This window comes from Capra hircus, chromosome 4 (assembly GCF_001704415.2).
Source record: "Capra hircus breed San Clemente chromosome 4, ASM170441v1, whole genome shotgun sequence".
In the NCBI taxonomy this organism is placed as follows: Eukaryota; Metazoa; Chordata; class Mammalia; order Artiodactyla; family Bovidae; genus Capra; species Capra hircus.
Genome location: NC_030811.1, coordinates 70,722,095 through 70,746,625, shown reverse-complemented (window position 1 = coordinate 70,746,625; position 24,531 = coordinate 70,722,095). Strand labels below are relative to the sequence as shown.

Sequence of the window (24,531 nt, the reverse complement as noted above, 5' to 3'; positions counted from 1 at the left end):
TGTCCTTCAGATTCATCCATGCTATCACAAATGGCAGGATTTCCTTCATGGCTAAACAATATTCCATGTATATATATATTGATACCACAACTTCTTTATCCATTCAACTGTTGATGGACAGGCAGTTTCCATTTCTTGGCTATTATTAACAATTTTGCAATAAACATGAGGGTGCAGATAGCCCTTCGAGATTCTGTTTTCATTTCCTTTGGATAAATACCCAGAATTGGAATTGCTGGATCATATGGTCTTCTAGTTTTAATTTTCTGAGGAACCTCCATATTGTCTTCCATAGTGCTTATATGGCTATTATTTTTAAGCATCTATGTCTTGTCTGAGGTGCAAAGGCACAAAGTAAATACAAACAATGATATACAGAGAAACCTGCTCACAAACCTCATTGTATATATCTCTATATCAAACCTCTAAGCACATGCAGTTTGTGAGTGGGATGAATTTATTAAAATGGTTTCATGCTTTATTGATTTGCGGTATTGCTAGTTAGTCATGGCCGACACAAAAAATTACTGATTGTCCTCTTGAAAAATATAAATAGAATAAGGCTTGGAATAAAACAGCTTTCAAAAGAGTATGATGACATTAAACACAATTGGAAAAAAATGTATTTGCTGAATTTACACCCTTTTTATCATATTGACTCAATTTGACTTTCACAGGTATATTATCATTTGTTGAAGTTAAGAATATAGCTTATGTTTTGAAAACAGTCCACCATGAAGCACTAGAAAGGGTGCCAAGCCCACAGACTGTGGCATGAGATCACTTCATTTATTCAAAATCAAGCAGACATAGTTGTTTGATACACAGATATCTCTGAAGCAAATCTGGTCAAATATTATAGTGAATAAAACAGCTGGCACATTCTAGTTAATAAGAACACAGATTGACTTGTCTTTTATCTCTTTCAGTTTCATCATCATCATTCCTACTGACATGCTCTCATGAGGTAGGGTTCATGATGAGAAAATTGATGTTGTTTATCTTCCTTTTCCAGCTAAAGGGAATGAAGTAATTAAGCAACTTATCCAAAATCACATGGTGTAGCAACATTTCTTAGACTATGCAGAGTAACCCAGTACTTCCCAAAATTCAAGGAAAAAATTCATTCCAGCGATCTCTCAAAAGTGGACCCACGGCTTTGAACACAATCACTCTCTAAAACCCACTAACTAGTTGGGAAAGACCATGCTGTAACTCAACTCACATCTTATTGAGTTGGAATATAAAGGAAAGTACAGATAGGAGTACTCAATAGCCAACCCCAAAGCAGAAAGTTCTATTTTTAAAGCTGCAGCCTGAGCTCTCCTGATGTGTTTCCCACACTAGCCTTTTTCCACTTTGCATTTCAGTACTGTATGCCTCACTTCTGATTTCTTCCAGTTCAGAGGGTGAAAATCAATCTCAAAAAGTGCTTCAGCTCAATCAATGTGCAGCCACCCAGAGACCTCCAGAGAGAAATGGCGAGCACCAGCTTCAGACAGTGAAGGGAAGGAAAGCCCTGTGCAAATCTGGAATCGCCAGCTGCCAGAAAAGGTAGAAAATTACAGGAGAACTCTTTGGGTCACAAGGATGTCATTTAGGGCTCCACAGTGGCAATTTCAAAAATGGTACCCTTCTGGATGGAGTGATTTCACCTGCCTGCTCAACTGTTTAATTGAGATCCAGGAAACAAATTATAATCATACAGAATCCAGGCATGAAATTATGAATGTGGGATTTTCCACAGTCTAGACTTCGTTGTTTATGTCCTGAAACAGGGCGGGGGACAAAATGCCCCTAATTTTCTCCAACCAAATATCCACTTGACATTTTGCAACATTCATGGATTCAGTTATTCATTCGTACATTCATTCATTCATCAAACATGGGGACTCGTGCACATACATTACCACGCATGAGAAATGCAGCTGAGGTTCCTCGTGGAACAGACCACTGGGTTTCCATGCTTAGAAGACTGGGGAAAGCGACAGAATTTTATTATGAGCAAAGCCAAAAATGCCTGGGTTATCTGGATGACGACTTTGTTATCAGCTTTCCTTTTTCATGAAAGAATTGGCCTCTCAATGTTATCTAGTGCAAATATTCTCATACAATCAAGGCAGTTCCCCTCACCTACCACCTGTCCACCTCTTCACTGATTTTTATTTAGCCTTATTTGCTTGAGTTTCACTTGGTATTAGTATCTATCATGTTCTTTATTCATCTACTTTTTAGATAGTCTTGAAAAACTATTTCTGAATTCAACTTTAATAGAAGCAAATCCACTCCAGTATTCTTGCCTGGAGAATTGCCTGGATAGAGGGGCCTAGCAGGCTACAGTCCATGGGGTCACACGGAGTTGGACAGGACTGAGTGACTAGTACGCGCACACACACACGCACACTCACACATATACACACACACTCATTATATCATCTTTGTGCAAAGTGAAGAATCTTGTTTAACCTGAATAATCACCCCAAATCTGCCTGGCAAGTTCCCATTTTCATATATCTAATTTTCTCTAGCTGGAGCCATCTGTATATAGAGGAACAAATAGCTGGAGAGAAGAGATGATCTCACCAAGAATTTAACTGTGTTATGCTGAAAGAACTAACCTTTCGACTCCTGGTGAATTCTGTTCAATGTCTTTTTCTTCCCAAAATAAATAATGTACTATCGGTTTTTGTTTTGCAGAGTGACCTATGAGTTATTTCTATTTTCTAATGTCAAGTTACTTCAGTGACCTAAAGTGGAAAAATAAAATCTTTTTAAAATATTTAGGAAGGAGGGGATGGATAAATCAAGAGTTTGGGATCAACATATAACACCACTATGTATAAAACAGGCAAACAGCAAGGACCTAATGTATAGCATAGGGAATCATACTCGATATCTTATAACAATCTATAAGGTTAAAGAATATTTAAAAATATATATGAATCACTTTGCTACAGGTTTCAATTCAAACCTGAAACTAACACAACACTGTAAATCAACTATATTTAAATTTTAAAAATTAAAAATGTATTTGGTATTGGATGCTATGGAGATTAGTCTCCATTAGCCAAGCAATTGACACAAACATTTTTATTCTTTCTCTTCTTTTCAGATTTTATGCATAAGTTATTATCTTTCCATCACTCTTTCACTCTCTCCTTATTACCTAAAATGTCTCTCACTCCTTCTGCCAGAGGACACTTCTCTGGGACGTCACAATTCTCACCTGAGCCTTCCTTCCATTTGAATCCTTCACACTCACTAATCTCGACTCTTCCAATCCCAGTCCAAGCAAATAAATCTGACTGCAAATTCCCACCCTCCCTGCTGTTTAATGAGTCCCCTCAGAGCCCGGGGACAGCAATAAGCCCTTAATGTATTATACCTTCCACTATGATTTTGTACCACGGTAACTCTTACTAGAAACACATACAGAGCCATGGAGTTTTTAAACCCTATCCCAACTATGAAAATGCAAGCTACCTTAAAATCTATTAATATGAGACATACAAAGTATATATCATGATTTATGTAAAATACAACATGTGGTTTAAGTTATATAATCAAATCTGAAGTCCATTCACTTTTGTTTATATTACAATATTAATTATCTCTAAATTTTTATTTTACTGTTTTGTTCATATTACCATCATTTCATCATTATTTTGCTAACAGCAGAACTATTCATTTGAATGTATTAAATGTGTATAAAAAGGCTTTTCACTATCATGCTACTAACCATCAGAACAAGACTATATCATCAAGTCATTTAAATGGTCACAGGGAACTCTGTGCTCAGTACTCTGTAACAGCCTAAATGGGAAAAGAATTTGGAAAAGAATAGATACACGTATATGTATAACTGAATCATTTTGCTGTATACCTGAAACTAACACATTATGAATCAACTATAATATAAAATAAAACATTTTAAAAACCACAAATTACCCCCAAATTATTTCAATAACCCTGACTTCCCAGTAGCTATATTATTCCAGTTATATACACAGCTGACTTCTCCTTCAGAAATATTCTAAATCAGATGCTCCTGACCAAACTGAATGAAGAAATCATGTACTGTGTTAAAAATGTCAATAGAACCTATAATGGTGATGGACTCCTACAAGAAGCAGAAAGCTGAAATTACTCTGCATAAATACACTCATATAGGAAACAGCACTGAATAGTCAATATTTAGGCCAGATTTATCTTGTCATACATCACAACAATCAATACCAAAACACTGTAATGAGATTTTACAAGGGATGCTGATTGGGCATTTCTGTGTTTATTTCACTGGAGCCTAGTGGGGAAGGGGCAGGCCAGCCAGAAGAGTATTTGCAATGCAATTAGTGGAGGACCAGTGTATCTGAGTGTATGCCAGATGCAGGGGCCTCCCCTAATTCACGCAGCCCAGCGTGTTAATGGGGCACACAACATCGAACTGAACTTCCTACAGTTTGAAAACTTTTGTCAGTTAACTAGATGTTTACAGAGTGCCTAGCTTCGGCACTCAATATCTAGCTCTCTGGATGTGGTTCCAGCACCATCTGTCACTTAAGCTTCCCCAGATTCAAAAATTTCAATTCAAACTAATCTACTCGGCACTCTAACTGAAGCTATAATTCAAACTTCAACATGCAGCTTGAATTCCTTTTCAGTGTTCTTCAACTTTGACCCAGCTCCCCCCGCCCCTCCTTCACTGAAAAGGGCCAAGACAACAGCCCAGCAAGTGGGGCAGGCAAAACAGACCTCCTTTGTTCACTTTTGTCCTTTCAGCTCCCTATTGAGGTGAGGGACTGAAAAGCCGCACAAGGCTCTGGAAGGCAGCGGCGCACCAGCTCCAGCCATCCCTCCTCAAAGACCCAAAAGCTCCAGGACGAAACACTTTCGACAGTCCATTTTTACCTTAAAGGCATAACGAATGGAAGATTACTACATTTCCCCTTCCCTTTCCCTTGAGAGAGAATCTGTTAAGGGTGTTTAACAGGAGTTTGGAATGTTCGTCCAAAATGTATGCTGTAAATCACGCCATTCAAATGCCAAGGGCACTGAAAAGTGGCATGAAATTAGCTTTAAAGTTGAAATTTGGAGAAATGATCAGTCCGCGTTGAATACATCTACTGAATTTTTTGAATGCTCTCAGCCCACTTGAGAAAGATAAATCAAATTCACTGCATATTACACAGTTGAAGACCTCCTACAGGATTCCCTCAGATGGCCTTGGGAATCTATTTTCTTGATTCCAGAGGACTTTGAAACAATATGCCATGCACATCAGAAAATTCAAATACACATATAAATATGGATGTATACTCAAAATATTCTTTCCAGCCCTTCCTATCATCATTTAATAAGAAGAATCTTTCTAATTCTTATTTTATTTATTTATTTTTATTTATTTATTTGGCGGCACTGGGTCTTAGTTGAAGCACATAGGCTTAGCTGTCCCACAGTATGTGGGATCTTAGTTTCCAGACTAGGGATCAAACCTGCATCCTCTGCATTAAAAGGTGGATTCTTAACCACTGGACCACCTGGGAAGTCCCAGGAAGAAAGTTTTAAAGTATCATTTTCACTGGAGAGTAATGTGTCATTTTCACTTTCCTGTGAATTAAATAACGCTTTAGCAGGGAACAATATGGAAGATAACCAGGAAACAATTAAGACAGGGTAAGATTTGTTTGTCATTTCTGTTTTTAACCTGAATAAGCCATTTGAACAGTATGTGGAGTAGACGAGCATTTGTAGGTTTATTGCCTTTATCACTGGCACTTCTTTTTTATTAATTTTAAAATTTTAATTGGAGGGTAATTTTTTACAGTTTTGTGGTGGTTTCTGCCATACATTGACATGAATCAGTCATGGGTATACCTGTGTTCCCCCATCCCAAACCCCGCTCCCACCTCCCTCCCCAGCCCATCCCTCTGGGTTGTCCCAGTGCACCAGCTTTGAGTGCCCTGCTTCATGCAACAAACGGACTGCTCATCTATTTCACAGATGTTAATACACATGTTTCAATGCTACTCTCTCAAATCATCCCGCCCTCACCTTCTCCCACAAAGTCCAAAAGTCTGTTTTTTATATCTGTCTCCTTTGCTGTCTTGCGTACAGGGTTGTCGTTACCATCTTTCTAAATTCCATATATATGTGCCAATATACTGTACTGCTGTTTTTCTTTCTGACTTACTTCACTCTGTATAATAGGCTCCAGTTTCATCCACTTCATTAGAACCAACTCAAATGCATTCTTTTTAATAGCTGAGTAATACTCCATTGTGTATATGCACCACAACTTCTTTATCCATTCGTCTGCTGATGGACACCTAGGTTGCTTCCACGTCCTGGCTATTGTAAACAGTGCTGCAATGAACATTAGGGTACATGTGTCTCTTTCAATTCTGGTTTCTTCAGTGTGCATGCCCAGCAGTGGGATTGCTGGTCATATGGCAATTCTATCTCCAGGTTTTTAAGGAATCTCCACACTGTTCTCCATAGTGGCTGTACTAGTTTGCATTCCCACCAACAGTGTGAGAGGGTTGCCTTTTCTCCATACCCTCTCCAGCACTTATTGTTTGTAGACTTTTTGATAGCAGCCATCCTGACCGGCGTGAGATGGTACCTTATTGTGGTTTTGATTTGCATTTTTCTGATAACGAGTAATGTTGAGCATGTTTTCACGTGTTTGTTAGCCATGTGTATGTCTTTTTTGTATAAATGTCTATTTAGTTCTTTGGCCCATTTTTTGATTGGGTCGTTTATTTTTCTGGTATTGAGCTGCATGAGCTGTCTGTATATTTCTGAGATTGTCAGTTGCTTCGTTTGCTATAATTTTCTCCCATTCTGAAGGCTGTCTTTTCACTTTGCTTATAGTTTCTTTCATTGTGCAAAAGCTTTTAAGTTTAATTAGGTCTCATTTGTTTATTTTTGCTTTTATTTCCATTACTCTGGGAGTCGGGTCATAGAGGACTTTGCTGTGATTTATGTCAGAGAGTGTTCTGCCTATGTTTTTCCTCTAGGAATTTTATAGTTTCTGGTCTTATATTTAGATCTTTAGTCCATTTTGAGTTTATTTTTGTGTATGGTGTTATAAAGTGTTCTAGTTTCATTCTTTTACAGGTGGTTGACCAGTTTACCCAGTAACGCTTGTTCAAGAGATTGTCTTTTCTCCATTGTATATTTTTGCCTCCTTTGTCAAAGATAAGGTGCCCACAGGTGCATGGATTTATCTCTGGGCTTTCTATTTTGTTCCACTGATCTATATTTCTGTCTTTGCCTGGCATTTCTTATATTCACTAGATTTTCAGTCACTTGAGGGAAACCCTGTATCAGACGTTTAAAAATTAACCTTTTCTCATTTGAAGTTTCAAGCTTGTAGGCCGATAAAATAGGTCAATGACATTGACACCACATCTTCCTTATTAGCTCAGCTATGCAATTATAGTTGGATGGTGACAGTTTACTCTGTCATCTTTGAAGATTCTGTGGTGGGGAGAAATGCCTAACACAGACTTGTAATTGACAACTCAAGCACATCCCTAAATAGTCAGTGTGCTGTCTTTCTGTTTTCAGATATGAGGCAAATGTACTCTTCATCTGGGTTAAAATAATGTGTCAAATGTTTTAGTAATATAAAAGCATACTCATATGGAATCTAAGGGAAAGTTGCTCAATCGTGTCCGACTCTTTGAAACTCCATGGAATTTTCCAGGCTGGAACACTGTCTTTCCCTTCTCCAGGGGGTCTTCCCAACCCAGGGATCAAACCCAGGTCTCCTGCATTGCAGGTGGATTCTTTACCAGCTGAGCCACAGGGGAAGCCCAACATGGAATCTAACCTCAGAGCAAAAATCACTTAGGACAAGAGAACTATAGACATATAATACTCTAATTCAACATTTTTTTTAAAAAATCACATGAATGTGTGTCTCCAAGGCTGGGTTTCTCCCAGACTAAGACACATATCCCACAGCATCCATTTCATGCTCTGCACAAAGTATAGGCTCAATTAACACTTGGAAGGAACCACACATTTCCTTATTGATAAAAAAATAAACCATTAAGTTGTAAAACACTGTGAGTTGCTTATTCATAATACATGTTATATTAACTTATGCCTTTCAAAAGTAACAGTTATAGTTCTTTACATCCATGAGGCTGGCTAATATCAAGAAAAGAGCATGTGTGTGTTGGTGAAGATGCAGAAATACTGAACTCTTGTGCACTGCTCCTGGAAATGTAAAATGGAAAACAGCTGCCATGGAAAACAGTGGTTCTTCAAAAAATTAAAGTAGAACCACCACACGACTGAGCAATCTTACTTCTGGGTATATACCTAAAAGAAATGAAGGCAGTGATTCGAAAAGATAGATCTATACACCCATGTTCACGGCGGTATTATTTACAATAGCCAAAACATGCAAGCAGCCCAATGGTTCATTGACAGATGTATTTAAAAAAACACCGTGTGTACATACAATGGAATATTATTCAGTTTTTAAAAAGGTAGGAAATTCTGACACATGGATGAGCCTTGAAGACATTATGCTAAGTGACTTAAGCCAGTAGAAAAAGTACAGATACTGTATGATTCCACTCATGAGGTAATTGGGGTGTCCAATGTAAAGACAGATAGTAGCATGATATTCAAGAGCTGGCAGGGGCCACAGGGAAGGAAAGTTCTGGCTTCCCTGAGGTGGGGAAAGCATGAAACATAAAAGCAAAGGTACTTCTAAATGTATTTTGTAAATTCCAATCATTCCCAACCATCTCAGCCCTGGTGATTTAGACAGTAAAGAATCTGCAATGCAGGAGACCCATGTTCAGTCCCTGGATTGGGAAGATCCCCTGGGGAAGGGCATGGCAACCCACTCCAGTGTTCTTGCCTGGAGAATCCCCATGGACAGAGAAGCCTGGCGGGCTACAGTCCATGGAGTCGCATTGAGTCCGACATGACTGAGCAACTAACACACACACACTAGTATTTGAAGGCTGACCTCAAGCAGTCTTTGGATACAAATAGACAAAATGTCCTATAAAAGAATACCCAAGGAGCTCCATATTCTAGGTGAATCTGCTATGGGTTACCATGCTTCTCACATGGGAAATGTTCTTTGGAAACGAGGATGAGACTCCCAAGGCTGCTGGCAGAGGCAGCAAATCGGCAGTTATGGACTGAACTGTGGCCCCCAAAGCCATCTGTTGAAGCCCTGAGGCTCAACGTGACTGTATTTGGAGACAGAGCACTTTTAGGAGGTCATTAAGGTGAAATGGGGCTTCTTTGGCGGCTCAGTTGGTAAAGAATCCTCCTGCAATGCAGGAGATTGCTTACAGCACAGGAGACCCAGGTTCAATCCCTGCGTCTGGAAGTTCCCCTGGAGAAGGAAATGGCACCCCACTCCAGTACTCTTGCCTGGAAAATCCCATGGACAGAGGAGCCTGGTAGGCTACAGTCCATGGGGTTGCAAAGAGTTGGACACGATTTAGAGACTAAGCCACAAGGTGAAATGAGATTATATGGGTGGGGTCCTAATCCGATAGGTTCCACGGCCTTATAGGAGAGGAAGAGAGGGAACTCTTCACAGGTACAGTCTGAGGAAAGGGTATATTCGCACACAGGGAGCCATCTGCCAGCCAGGGAAACAGCTCTCACCAGAACCGAGGCTGACACTCTGGTCTCGGACGTCTAGACTCTAGAACAGTCACAAGAGCATGAATGTCTGTTTATAAGCTGCCCAATCTACGTGCTCCGTACAGCAGCCCAAGCCAACTAAGACAAAGACCTTCTGATTTCATGGTGAGAAAATCAGGAATTAAAAGCCTGGTGTATTGGTGGTTACCCTCAGGGGAACGTAATAACCGGTAGGAGCCACAAGAGGGCTTTCTTGGACCTTCATAAAGTTCTGTTTCTTGACTTGAACAGTTACACCACGTATTCGTCTATGCAAGTTTATCAACTGTATATTATGATACGTGGGAAAAGAATCTGTGTAAGTCTGTAGCCATAAATGATAAAAACCAGTATTAGTCTCCCTGAGGGCAGGAGCTCCGCTTTACTCAACACTGCATCGCCAGGGCTTAGGACAGCAGGCCACACACTCAGTAAATGTGAATAAATGAATGAATGAATGAAAATATCTCTTTACCAGAAAAGCTTCATGGGGGGGGGGCATTAAATAGCTCCCTTGTACATACATTACATCATATCCACAGGTTCTATTTCTATTTAACTGATCATACAAGGAAAACTATCCTACATGAAAGAATTATTTGAAATGATTCTTAAGGAAATTTTCTACAGCCCAAGTGTACACATTCTTAGCACCGTCTCACCCTCCTGAAGCACTCACACCCAACGCATCCTCACATCAGCCTCACCAGAAGTACCATTTCCAAAGACGACTTTGCTTTTCATTTACTGTCCCTGCTGCGTTGTAAGCAGACTGGCCTACAGCCCAAAGACCTCACCACTACCCTGTGTTAGTCGGCTGGGTGACCTCTCTGAGCCCCGCTGTATTCATTTGGAAACCCAAAGGTTAAGGAACAGTGTTTTCTTTACAGCTCTGAAATCCCTGCATTGCCTGAAATGTTTAGCAACTTTCCTGTAACAAAGTAAAAGGCAAATTGAAAAAAGACCATGAGTCAGTAGGATTAAGAAAGCAAAATGAACTCATTTTTCCAATTGGTCAGTCAATTATAATCATCCTAAAAGCTATTCCAGGAAGAGCTGATTTCACTTTCCTTCAAATTCTTGTTTCTTTCAGTCAACAAGGAGCATCTTTATAAATGTGCCCCACTCAAACACTTAGGACAGCTAACGCTTTCCTAAGATGCTTTACTAGGGTCTTATTCAAAATCAACATCCAATTTGAGGAGGAAAACTGCCACAGTAAAAAGATTTAAGGCTGGGGACCTGAAATCGAAATGTATGTATGCCAAATGGAAATGTTTGCCTTTTCTTCAAAAAAGAAAAAGAAGTTTTCTCAAAAATTCTGATGTGCCAGGAACCTCTCAGCTTCTCTGGAATAGCAAGGGGTCATAGTCACTAAGGACAGTCCAGTGACTGTAACTGGTTGGATTGTGGGTTAACAGCCAAGTACTTAAAAGCTAACAGAAATAAAGGCACATGTAAAGGAATTGAAGGGCAATACAGCGCAGTAAAAAGGCTATTCCACAGTACAGTTCACTGAATTACAATATTGACTGCTACTGTGAGGTCTGCAGGGGCCAGACTTCAATGGGCTTACAATATGTCCCTGATTTTGAACACTGGGTGATTTTAGGCTTCCCCTGAACTGATGACAAGCTTCCAAAAGGCCACACTTTCAGTCCTGGATGGGCAAGAAGCTAATCCTTGCTTCCTCACTTCCTATGTGGCCTTGGGAAAGTTACTTGACCTGTCTCCAGTCTCCTAATTTTTAAATGTGGCTGCTGTGAATATTGAGATGATAGATACATGTAACATGCACAGCGTCCCGCACCTCCGGCGCGCGCTCAGACTCTCATTACCAGTAAAGATGAAAGTATCCAATTGCCTAAATCCACTTCAGTACTTCCTGGCAGGTCTCATTTACTAGTAAGCTATTATTACAATATTTTAATAACAGGGCATGGTTGGCATAAAACAGTGTGAACCAAAGTAGCCCAGCCTCCTTCCATACGTTTGTATTCAGTGGCTATTCACTGTATTCAGTGTTCCTTCCTGGAGAGCCCCAGGGGGAGCTGCTGGTGCAGAGCTGTCTCCGGCCGCAGGACTGTCTCCTCCATCTCTTCTCGCTAGCGCCTGGGGCGAGGAGAGGTCCCGTCCCTCATAGCTGCACCTCTGCGCCTTAATCACGCGGGATCGGGAAGGAAAAGAACACTTTGCTCTTAGGACTGACTGCTCTGTGCTGGATGCAGTCTCTGGCTGGAACTGCTAGAGTGAAAACGACAGGGGAGAGGTTGGGTGGGAATGGCACGCCAGCGCTCGGCGCCCTCCCCCTTCGCTCGCAACTGCGCAGGGACGGCCCCTCGGAGCGCGCGGGGGACAGAAGATGCTGCTGCGGGCCGGGTGGCGGGCGGGAGGGGAGGTGACCCGGAGGGGAGGGGAGCGGCTTGCTCACCAACCTGACCCCTCTCCACCCCTCCCAACCCCCTCGCTCCCGGTCCAGAGAGAACCCTCTGGTGGTGCTTGCTGCCCAGAGTACACAGCTCTGGGAGAAATGACTCCTTGCACAGCGGCACCCGGGTTTCCCCTCTGCTCACGGGCAGATGTGGGCAGGGAATGGCTGGGCTGCTGTATGGCCGGGGACTAGCGCGCTGCGGCGCCCACCCGCACGGCGTGCCCAGTGCCGGGGGCGGTGCGCTGCACAGATGGCGCTCGCCGGGAGATGGATGCTCCGAGCCTGCGGTGACGGCCAGCTCAACACAACATCCCGGAGCGAAGCTGTTGCCAGATCCCACCGGAGGGAGCCTGGGCAGGAAAGGAGCTCTTCTGAGTCAGCCTCAAGCTCCGGCGAGCCAGCCCCAACAAGTCCTAGCCCCGAGAGGCCAGGCGAGGCGCCGGGGCCCCGGGGACCTGCACCTGTAGGGCTGACAAAGCCTTCGGAAAGCCTCCCATCCTATTGCTTTCGGGTGACTCTCCTGTCTCCCATCCTTGGTTCCCCAAGTTCTCTCCAGGCTGGGGAGAGTGGAGGTCGGCTCGCCCCTGAACTCCGGCGATCCGCGCAGGTGTGAGCGCATCGGAACAAAGCCCACGCCCAGCTGTGTCCACCGGAGCCGGAACGCGCAGACGCCCGAGCGCGCCGGCTCTGCACCTGCGCTCCCATCCCTGCCGGCCCTGCGGCGTGACAGCCCGTGCCCTCCGCTTTCCTGCCCAGAAAGCCGCAGTGCCGACTCCAGCAGTTTCTCCAGGCCCAACGGCCCCCAGAGCCACCTCCAGACAGGGCTTCCCGGAAAGTGGGGGGCACGGATGCACAAGTTGGACACAGTCTGGGGAGTGATGGGGGGCCCGACGACGCCGCTGTATCTCAGCCTGGCCCGCACCCGGCTCCGGAGGAGAAGGGGGGAGTTGAGGACCAGGTTGGCCCTGCCGCAGGCAGAGCTGGCGCGGCTCTAGGAAGCCCGGGTATTCCGGTGTCCCGGTGACAACACGGCCGCCCCCCGCGCCCTCCTCCGTTCCAGCCGTCGCCCGCGAGCAGGACCGAGTGTCACTGCCAGCCACGCACCGAGCTACTCACTTTCTTACGCCGCGCCCACCGCGCGACCCCGAGCGCCGGTGCCTTCAGTCTCCGACGAAGCTGTACCTCCGGCAGCCGTGCGCCGTCCCTTGTCCCGGCGCGGCTCAGCCTCCGACTGCAGCGCGCGTCAGCCGGCGACCCAGGCGAAGCAGGGCTGGCCCGGCGCCCGCGCGCCCCCGCCGATGCGCCCTCCCGGCCCCTCCCCGTGCGCCGCTCTCCCTCCGCCCGCGGGGCCCGCTGCGCGATCCGCCCTCTCCTCGCGCTCCCCCTCCCCTCCGGTCTCCCCCGCCCCTTCCCCTCCCTCCTCAGCTGGTGCTGCGGCGAATGGGCTCTGGCCGCCAGCGCCTCCGGGGACTGGGTGGCCCTTCACCTGAGCGGCCGCGCCGTCACCAACCCACGTCATCCTGCCAGCGCGTGAGGTGGTGGCTGTCGGGGTTGGGGTGGAGACCCGGGGAGGGCGGGGGCGGGGGGAGCGTCCGGGAACGAAGGTAGCTGGGATCTGGAATTTGGCTACAAAAGATGTTCCAGAAAATAATGGGTGGTTTTGAAACACCACTCTCCCGGGCTGAGGTTTCTGTGCGAGGTCTGTGGTCTGCCCCGGCTACACCTTCTTTTAAAGCATTTAATTTCTTCGAAACTCACCAGTTGGGATGGTTGAAACTGACGTCTTTTTGTTTTGCACCTCTTCTTTCCAAAGAAGGAAGCTTTAGCTGTCTGTTCCCGGGCGGGAGTTGGATCTTCTGGTCCCAGAGAACAGGGTTAGTTCACATTCGCCTATTTTTCAGATTTGAGAGCATTTATGGAGAATTATTTGCAAGGTAAAGAGAGTTACGATTTGCTAAATGAGTAGTATTTTAGCCAACACACTGCGGGCTGCAAGGTTCAGGCTCCGGAGCCCACTCTGAGCTGCATGCTAGCTGATGTCCAAGATCCCTAGCCTTACTCTCAAGCTCCTCAGCAATCTACACAGATTTGCGGCCTGGCCTCCCTGGGCTTCCCAACCACCAGGCATCACCTCACTTGACCATTTGACCATTTACTGCAGGCGCCAACCCTCCCTCCCCTCTACTGGAGCCTTATTGCCTTCCTCTCGTTTATTTTTTAAAATTTTTTTAATATACATTTATTTTAACTTGGAGGCTAATTACTTTACAATATTGTGTTGGTTTTGCCATACATCAACATGAATCCACCATGGGTGTACACGTGTTCCCCATCCTGAATCCCCCTCCCACCTCCCTCCCTATACCATCCCTCTGGATCATCCCAGTGCACCAGCCCGGAACACCCTGTATCATGCCTGGAACCTGGACTGGCAATTCGTTTCACATATGATATTATACATGTTTCAATGCCATTCTCCCAAATCATCCCACCCTCGCCCTCTCCCACAGAGTCCATAAGAGTGTTCTATACATCTGTGTCTCTTTTGCTGTCTCACATACAGAGTTATCGTTACCATCTTTCTAAATTCCATATATATGCATTAGTGTACTGTATTGGTGTTTTTATTTCTGGCTTACTTCACTCTGTATAATAGGCTCCAATTTCATCCACCTCATTAGAACTGATTCAAATGTATTCTTTTTAATGGCTGAATAATACTCCATTGTGTATATGTACCACAGCTTTCTTATCCATTCATCTGCTGATGGACATCTAGGTTGCTTCCATGTCCTGGTCATTATAAACAATGCTGTGATGAACATTGGGGTACACGTGTCTCTTTCAATTCTGGTTTCCTCGGTGTGTATGCCCAGCAGTGGGATTGCATTCACCATTGCAACGAAAAGAATAAAATACTTAGGAATATATCTACCTAAAGAAACAAAAGACCTATATATAGAAATTATAAAACACTGGTGAACGAAATCAAAGTGGACACTAATAGATGGAGAAATATACTGTGTTCATGGATTAGAAGAATCAATATAGTGAAAACGAGTATACTACCCAAAGCAATCTATAGATTCAATGCAATCCCTCTCTCATTTAATTCAAGAAGACTTTAGTGGAACCCCGCATCCCCTTTCCTCATCCCCAGGCCCTGTGCAGGGGCAGGATTCAGGAATAAAAAAGGCATGGGGCCGTGCTTCAAGGTCCTGATGACTCCTCTGCTCTACTCCACCTTCAGTGTGAACTTGCCACTTCAACCCACAGCACCAGGCATGCCAGTGAGCAGCCTTTTCTCTCTCCTGCTGCTCCATCACTCATCCTCTCTCCCCACCACCAAAGGGTGCTCCCGCCACGTACCCACCTCCTGTTCCTGAAACATCGTGATCTCTGGCTGATGGATCTTTTCACAGTTGGTCCCTCAGTCCCATCACTCTTCCGGCCCTGGTCCTTACCCCACCTCCTGGGTACCTCCCACCTCTCCGTGAATTGTCCAAATCCCCCTCTGAATTATTCTTTTTTTAAAAAAACAAAAAGAATGTGATTCTATGATACCCTCACTTAAAAGTCTGGTCTGGCTCTCTATTGCTTGTAAAGTGAACTCCAGTCTTTCTGGCACACTCCCTCACAGTCTGTCCCTAACTTCACTCTCCATCTCCAGTGAAAAGAATTTTTGTAACTCTGAGTCTCTGGATGTGAGATTTCTTCCATCTAGAATATTCTTCCATCTTTTTTCATCTAGAAAACTCATGTTCATCCCTCAGAGCCTTGCTCAGTTGCTAGCTCCTCTGTGAGGTCTTTCCCAAATCCCTGTGTTGTATTGTAATAGTACTTGTCACATTTGAGTGACATGTTTGCATGTCTGACTCCACAAAATTGAACTTCTTAATGTGGATCATCTGTCTTATTTTTGTGTGACCTTATTTCCCACCCAAACAAATGGAGCCACAGACAATCATGTAACTCATCTCACTGTCTCATCATTCCCACCTATGTAAAGGGCTTCAGCCCCTTCACTTCCCTCTTTACCTCAGTAAGTGCCTAGAGTCCCGGGTTGTCCTGCACATCCTTCTGTTTGGTACTTGGAGGATGCTGAAGGAATGAAGACAGGAAGGAATCTCGGGCAAGTGACAGTTTCTCCAAGTATAGTTTACAACAGAATAGCAACACTTAATACTCGGGGTTATTGTTAGGGTCAGTTTAAAGCACTGCACAGTGTCTATGACATAATACATACTTTTCTATTTGAAAAGCAATTGTGTGACCAGATGTCTGTCAGCTAAATACATACTTGAATAAAAAGAACAAAGACAGAAGAGGTGAAAAGTTCTGGAGAAAATGGGAACCATGGTGACGGCAACACAAAGTAAGTAATTCTGATACTGCATAATACTTGTAATGGGCTTCCCAGGTGGCACAGTGGTAAAGAATTTGCCTGCCAATGCAGGAGACACAAGAGATGTGGGTTCGATCCCTGGGTCAGGGAAGATCCCCTGGAGCAGGAAATGGCAACCCACTCCAATATTCTTGCCTGGAGAATCCCATGGACAAAGGAGCCTGGCGGGCTACAGTCCATCGGGTTGCAAAGAGTTGGACACAACTGAGCACACACACAATACTTGTAATAATATAAAATGATTATATACTGAATAGTTTTAATTTCCCAACTTATTCAACTGCTTTGCAGTTCTGCAGGGAGAACCAAACAGCTGTTACATAAAGAGCTGGAATGAAAGGAGGATGAAGGAAAAGAGGAATGGAAAAGGATTAGAAGGATGCCTAAGTGGGCAAAAAGACTCTCCATTTGCTTTGTTTGGCGATGCATAAGGCACTCTGATTTGGCTGCGTATTCGCAGTGATCCATGGACAGAGCAGCCTAGGGGGCTACAGTCCATGGGGTGACTGTCCAGCACGACTGAGTGACTATCACTTCCGTTTGTGCAGTGATACATACAATACACCTCCTTACCTTAACTGCCACCCCTTATTCCATCCCTAAGCCTCACCCCGTCCTGTATCCCAAGCTTTACTCCATCCTTAAACCCAAGTGAGGGCTGAGAATAACACAAGCCTGGCTGTCCCATCACTTGCTGATAAGAGAATTTTGCTTGGGCCCTGCACTACAGTATGAATAGTAAGCACTTTACATTTATTAATTTCACCAATCCCACAGCCATCCCAAACAGTGTGTCCTGTTATCATTTCCGTTTTAGAAAATGAGGAAAGAGAGGTTAAGTATTAGAGCTTGCATAGGTCACAAAGCTAGTGGCAGAGCTGGGATTCCAGCCTGGGCATTCTGGCTTCAGAGGCCACAGCCTAAACCACTGCACCCTGCTGCCCTTCAATGAGAGAGGCACTAAAAGTTCAGTTTGTTTCCATGGATACACCAGAACCTTAGAGGATTGGAGCAGCTGCATGGGCAGGTCATGGAGCCCCCCAGTGGTACCTGCTGTGAATAAGCTTTTAGTCTTTCTCCTTCCCCACTCTTGGTATCCTGTTTCTCTTTCTTGGAATTCTCCTTCTCCTTTTTTCCTCTTCCACTTTTTTTCTTCCCTGACCTTATTTCTCATCCTTGCTTTCTTAATCCCAAGCCATGCTTCAGGTCTCTCAGAGTGCAAGTGGCCCTGCCCTAAACCCAACATTAAGCTCACCAAAACCTACCTGGGACCCAACACCATCCTGAGCTATGTGGCCGCCAACAGGTTATTTCCTCTCAGTCAGTTTCCATGCCTGAAATGAAGATGTTGGGCTAGGCTATGTAAGAAAGAAAAAAATACTTTAACGATGTCACTTGATAATTCTGGGGGTAACCAAGAGCATTTCTTCAGCCCGTAGGCTAAACTCTATGTTAAAAGAGGGTGGAACTCTAACAAAAAGTGTTCCATAGTAGTACTGTTGTTGTTGTTCAGTCCGTAAGTTATCTCCGACTCTTTACGACCCCATGAACTGTAGCACACCAGGCTTTCCTGTCCTTCACTACCTCCCAGATTTTGCTGAAACTCATGTCCATTGACTTAGTGATGCCATCCAACCATCTCATCCCTCTGTTGCCCCCATCTCTTCTTGCCCTCAATCTTTCCCAGTATCAGGGTCTTTCCCAATGAGTCAGCTGTTCACATCAGGTGACCAAAGTATTGGAGCTTCAGCATCAGTCCTTCCAATGAATATTCGGGGTTAATTTCCTTTAGGATTGACTGGTTTGACTTCTGCTGTCCAAGGGACTCTCAAGAGTCTTCTCCAGCACCACAGTTCAAAAGCATCAATTCTTCAGTGCTCAGCCTTCTTTATGGTCCAACTCTCATATCTGTACATGACTAATGGAAAAACCATAGCTTTGACTGTATGGACCTTTGTCAGCAAAGTAATGTCTCTGCTTTTTAATACACTGTCTAGGTTTATCATAGCAATAAGAAACGTGGGTTAAATCCCTGGATCAGGAAGATCCCCTGGAGGAGGGCATGACAACCCACTCCAGTATTCTTGCCTGGAGAATCCCACGGACAGAGCAGACTGGCAGGCTACAGTCCATAGGGTCATAAAGAGTTGGACACCACTGAAGCGACTTAGCACGCAGCAGAAGTAACATCCCACTGCTTTTGCCAAATCCTTAGTTGCCAGTAGGTCACAAGGTTGTTTCCTAAGAGTGGCTTATACCGGTGACATCGTTGTTTTCATCTTCTCTGGCTGAGCAGCATGCATTAGGTTTCTGACAGGGATGTGGTGAACTTAGTAACTTTTAAAGCCCTTCTCCAATAAAGCTCCAATCCTTTGGCCACCTGATTCTAAGCGCTGACTCATCAGAAAAGACCTTGATGCTGGGAAAGATTGAGAACAGGAGGAAAAGGGGGTGAAAGAGGATGAGACAGTTGGATGCCATCACCGACTCAATGAACATGAGTTTGAGCAAACTCTGGGAGACAGTGAAGGACAGGGAAGCCTGGCGTCCTGTAGTCCATGGGGTCACAAAGAGTCAGACATGACTTACAGAGACTCAACAACAAAAGCCCTTCTATTTGAAAGAGGATTAAAGTCCATTATTTTCAAAAAGCATCAATTGTTACGGTGGGAAGCTTCTAAGATGGCTCCCAGTTAACCCCTCCTCCTGGTGTGTTTGTCTTGGTGTAAAGCCCTCTCCTTGAGTGTAGAAGGCACCGAGTGACTCACTGAACAAATGATTCTGCAGAAGTGGTGGGATGGCATTTCTGCTGCATGCTGCATAATTTCAGTTGTGTCCAACTCTTTGTGATGCTATTGATTGTAGCCTGCTAGGCTCCTCTGTCCATGGGATTCTCCAGGCAAGAATACTGGAGTGCGGTGCCATACCCTCCTCCATGGGATCTTTCCTGACCCAGGGATTGAACTTGCACCTCATGTCTCCTGCACTGGCAGATGGGTTCTTTACCGCTCGTGCCACTTGAGAAGCCCACTTCTGTTCTTAGGTTACAAAAAAGACTCTGGCTGCTTCTGTCTTGTTGCCTTCTCTTTCCCTTATTGCTCAGAGGGAAGCCAGCTGCCATGTTGGGAGCTGTCCTATGAGAGGTCCACATCCAGGGAACTGAGGGAGGCCCCTGTAACTGAGGGCATCAGTCCAATGCCTCATGAAGAGCAGAATCCTGCCTTAACCATCAGAGTGGCCTTGGGAGCAGATCACCGCCCCTCCCCCCCCCCCCCCCCCCCCCCAGGAGAGCCTGGAGATGACCTCAGCTCAGGCTGACCTGTGACTGCAGCCTAGTGAGAGAGACCCGGAGCTCAAGGGGCCCAGTTAGTTCACCAGCCCGTGGCTTCTCCTCCTCCTCATTTCGCTCGTGTCTGACTCTTTGCAACCCCATGGACTGTAGCTTGCCAGGCTCCTCCATCCATGGGATTCTCCACGCAGGAATACTGGAGTGGGTTGCTATTTCCTTCTCCAGGGGATCTTCCCAACCCAGGGATTGAACCAGTGTCTCTTATGTCTCTGGCATTGGCAGGCGGGATCTTTACCACTACCAACTGCCACCTGGGAAGCCCCATGGCTTCTCAACCTGCAGCAACTTAAGAGATAGTCAATGTTTCTGGCTTTAAACTGCTAAATGCAATGCTGGTACAGTTGTCCAAGTGCATTTCAGAACACTGACTTTGCATCTGACATCACGTTTATTTTCAGGATAATGAAAGTGTTAGTCGCTCAGTCGTGTTTGATGCTTTGCCACCCTGTGGACTGTAGCCTGCCAGGCTCCTCTGTCCATGGGATTCTCCAGGCAAGAACTCTGGAGTAGGTTGCTATTTCCTACTCCAGGGGATCTTTCCCACCCAGGGATAGAACCCAGGTTTCCTGCATTGCAGGCAGATTCTTTACTGTCTGAGCCACAGCATTTACATTTTCAGGATAGGAAAGAGGCAGATGAACGAAACGACAGTTGTCATAAGATGCGACGTGGTGCTGAGTTAAGAAGCAACTGTGAAAAACAGATGAGATATCAGTGTGACTTGGCTGAGGCTAATCTCTGACTTCCATGCCCCAGAGTCACACTTTGCTCCTATAGCCAAGCCTGGGATTGGCCATCAAGGTACCCACCCAGCCCTGCTCCTTTCTGCTGTTAGACACCAGCCGTAGTCTCAGCTGGGCCACACCTCCTGAGCAACAGAGTGGGTGATTACTCACCATGAATAATAACAGGATGCACATTTATAGATACTATAAATAATAATAGGATGTGCTGTTTCATTGATCACCTGACCAGTAAGCAGTGGGAAGTTTCCACGGATGCAAACACACTGATCACTCTGTCATGCCTCTCTTCACCATCTGCCATGTAACCACAGAACTCTGTGTGCCTGTGTGGTGCTGCTTGGGTATGTGTCAGACAGAATCCAGAAATACACAACCCATTCCTTGTCTGGTGCTTGGCAACGCAGCATCCCTATACCTATGTCAAGAATGCCATGTACAAGCAGTGGAGGGAAGTGTGACCTCAGTGGTTGCCATATGTTGATTTCTTCCCTGGAAGCTTCTGAGTCACTAGGATCTTCTGCTCGGCTCAATCCACCCCCGTGCTTGGGGCACTAAGTCAGAAAGAGGAGTAACATTCTCCGTGATAACGAGCATGTTTTATGGCCAACCCCTCCATCTGTTCCTCAGGTTCCTGTCTACAAGAACGTACACAGGTTCTGCCGGATGAACGTGAGACCAGCCAAGGTCTGTGTGCGATCATCCGTTACAGATGGGGTCATCAGGGAACTGTCGCTCTGTCTGGAAACAGAGATGCTGAGAAGCACTCTTGATCCATGCCCTTCATCTGGCCTAAGACGGAGCAGATGACAAGTACAATGAAGATGAATTCACTGTGGAGCAAAGAAAAGGAATGGCTTCAGATACAATACTCTGGGGTCTCCATGAATGGTTGGCTTTCTCATTTGGTGTTTCATGGGGTTTTGTAAAGAAGAAAAAAGGTGTTGGGTTAATAAAAACTGACTTTGTATTTCCGTTTGCATTTTCTAAAAGAAAATTTAAATGTTACTGTAAGGTCATTCAATATTTTTAAATGTCAGATAGCCAGCCATAGGAGACGAGCAAGTCCAGTACCATCCTGCCCTGGGCCTTGTGCTTTAGGAAGCCTTGCTCTGCCTACCCCCCAGGAGCCCATGCCATCCTGTTCTCCTTCCTGACCTTGTCTGTGTGCCCAGGATCCCCTCAGGACCTGTAAAGTCTTCCTTCTCAGGCTCCTAACAGAAAACTGCTCTGCTGGTATGTGTAACTAGAGGCCTGAAGACAGTAGATCTTAAAAGTTCTCATCACAAGAACAAAAAAATCCATAACTATGTGTGATGATGGATATTAAGTAGACTTACTGTGGTAATTATTTCACAGGATACACAAACATCAAGTCATTATTATGTTGTACACCTGAAAGTAACCTAATGTTAGATGTTAATTATATCTTAATATTAAAAAAAAAGTGAGGTAATGGTTGTGCTAACTAATGATGTGGTAACCATTTTATGATGTATCAAATCATCTCATTGGACACCTTAAGTTTACAGACAGTTATATGTCAAATATATCTTAATAAAGATGGAGAACAACAACAAAACAAACAATTGGAGTTCTGGTAAGTGGCCAGTGCAGGGGTGTGGACAGAACTTGGACAGGTGGGTTGGGAGGTTCACCTAAGCATGCCTGGGCCCTTGAAGGTTCACAGCTAGGCTGGGGAGAGGGCCATGGGCTGGGGCCTGGGGCCGCACTCCCTATGCCACCATGTCCTGGAACAGAACTCCAGGAATTTTAAATTCGAATGTGGATGTCAAGATCTTTTTGAAGGCATCTTCATCAAGGTAGAAAGATGGAACATAGCTTATAACTTTTAAACATTTAGTATTTTGATCTCCAATTGCATTCTTTCCCTAACCTCCCCGCCTTGCCTCCCACCACCACCATCACTTGTTAGGGGAGATCCTAAAATGAACCTATTTCTTAATATAATAGATATACTGATGTATTAAAACATTGTTAGAATAATAATGCTACTTCTAGACTTAAATCATTTTGGTTTACCAACAGTTTATTTTGGATCTCATCTTAATTTATATTTTTTGAGGCAAGGATTATTGGTATAATAAAATTTTTTGAAATTGACTGACGTTGCTGTAGGTACAGAAAAAGTGCCTTCTGACTATTCTTCCCTATCTGGAAAAACCTTCTGGATTTTCATCCAAAGCCTACATTTAAAGGTAAATGTGTTTCTATCCTTTAATGTTTTGATTATCCAGTTGTTTGATTGTCTAGGACTACTGTTTTTCAAAAATCAAATCACTTCACTTCCTCCTTGATTCAACTTGCTAAAATTAGAGGACCTCTCTGTTTTAATAGTTTAACAACTTATGGTGTAGCACAACATGAAATATCATGCAAGAGTTTAAAATGATAATTATGACTGAGAAATAAGGAAAATATAAGCTAAAGTGAAAATAGTGCTGTGCAAAATAGTGTATGTGCATTATTACAGAAACTCTGAAACACATACAAGAGGAAGATCATATGCAGATGAAAACTCTTATAATAACTACTAATGAATGTTCATTCATCCTAGTGTTCAATGGAACACTGTTTACAGTAAGAGACCTGGAAGTAACCGAAATATACTAAATTTAGCAACCTAAATATCAACAGATGAATGGATAAAGAAGATATTGTACCTATATACAATGGAATATTACTTAATCATAAAAAAGAATGAAATAATGCCATCTGTAGCAACATGGATAGACCTAAAGATTATCATACTGAGTGAGTTAAGTCAGAAAGAGAAAGACAAATACCATATGGTATCCCTTATATGTGGAATCTAAAAAAAAACAGGAAACGATACAAAGGAACTTACATACAAAACAGAAATAGACCCACAGACTTGAAAAAAAGAAAAACTTATAGTTACTAAAGTGGGGAGAGAGGGATAAATTAGGAGGTTGGGATTAACATACACACACTACTATATAGAATATAGATAAACAACAAGGATTACTGTATAGCACAGGCAACTATACTATTCTGTAATAGCCTATAAGGGAAAAGAATCTGAAAAGGAATAGATAAATGTATAACTGAATCACTTTGCTGTATACCTGAAAGTAACATTGTAAATCAGTTATAGTTCAAACTTAAAAAAAAAAAAAAGATCTATTTAAAATGATGGAATTACAGGGGATTTAAAAATTGTCTAAAGCTTGAGACTTATCTTTCCAATAAAGCATTTATATCTAATCTTGGGCTATTTTCTCATTATTTTTCTTTGCTGCCCCTTCTCTACTGTTGTGCCCTAGGCCAGACAGTGGTTCTTGGTGGGCTGCAGGATATTGCCTGGACTTGGCACTGAAACTTGGAGCTAAGACAGCTAATGTTTTCACTCCAGAGCCCAGGGATACTATGTCCCATGAATGCACGCCGTGGGGGGCGGGCCTCTGAATTCTGATCTTCAGTAGACAGTCCAGAAATAAAACATGCCTACCAGTCACGCATCCTTCCAGCAAGAGAGGCACACGTCAAAAAGGCAGAGACTACATACTTGCTTAAGGAACTCCTGGACTCTGGCCCGTTGGTGAGTCTCTTTGGAAGTGCATGATGTTGTGAAATAGAAAAACCTAAAGGCAGAAGTAAAAACCAAAACACTTTGATAGACTTTTGCTCATCACTGCATGCTTCTACATGAATGCATAAAAGGTCTGTGCAATACAGAAGGTATTTCTGGTTAAAAAGCAGTATGATTGACTCAATTTTTTTTAAATGTCCAGAGAGATTTTTGTCAATGTCAGTGATACCATTTTGGGTTAATTTCATAATGATAAATAAATCTTCACAACTGTATAATTTTTCCATTGTTCATCCAGTATTACAGATTAAAAAAAAAAAAAAAGCCTTGGAAGGGTTAACTTCCTGAAAGATCATGTAT

General features: G+C 43.8%; 1 protein-coding gene across 20 annotated transcripts in view; it reads right to left on the bottom strand.

Moving 5' to 3' along the window:
* NRCAM (neuronal cell adhesion molecule) overlaps positions 1-13,377 on the bottom strand; it is a 309,770-nt gene extending 296,393 nt beyond the window's left edge. For 10 of the 20 annotated variants that reach the window (XM_018047203.1, XM_018047206.1, XM_018047205.1 and 7 more), the window contains exon 1: positions 13,217-13,377. The gene's annotated coding sequence lies outside the window, so the exon portion shown is untranslated. The remainder of the gene's footprint in view (positions 1-13,216) is intronic. The other 10 variants (XM_018047211.1, XM_018047214.1, XM_018047216.1 and 7 more) reach the window with 2 other exon arrangements.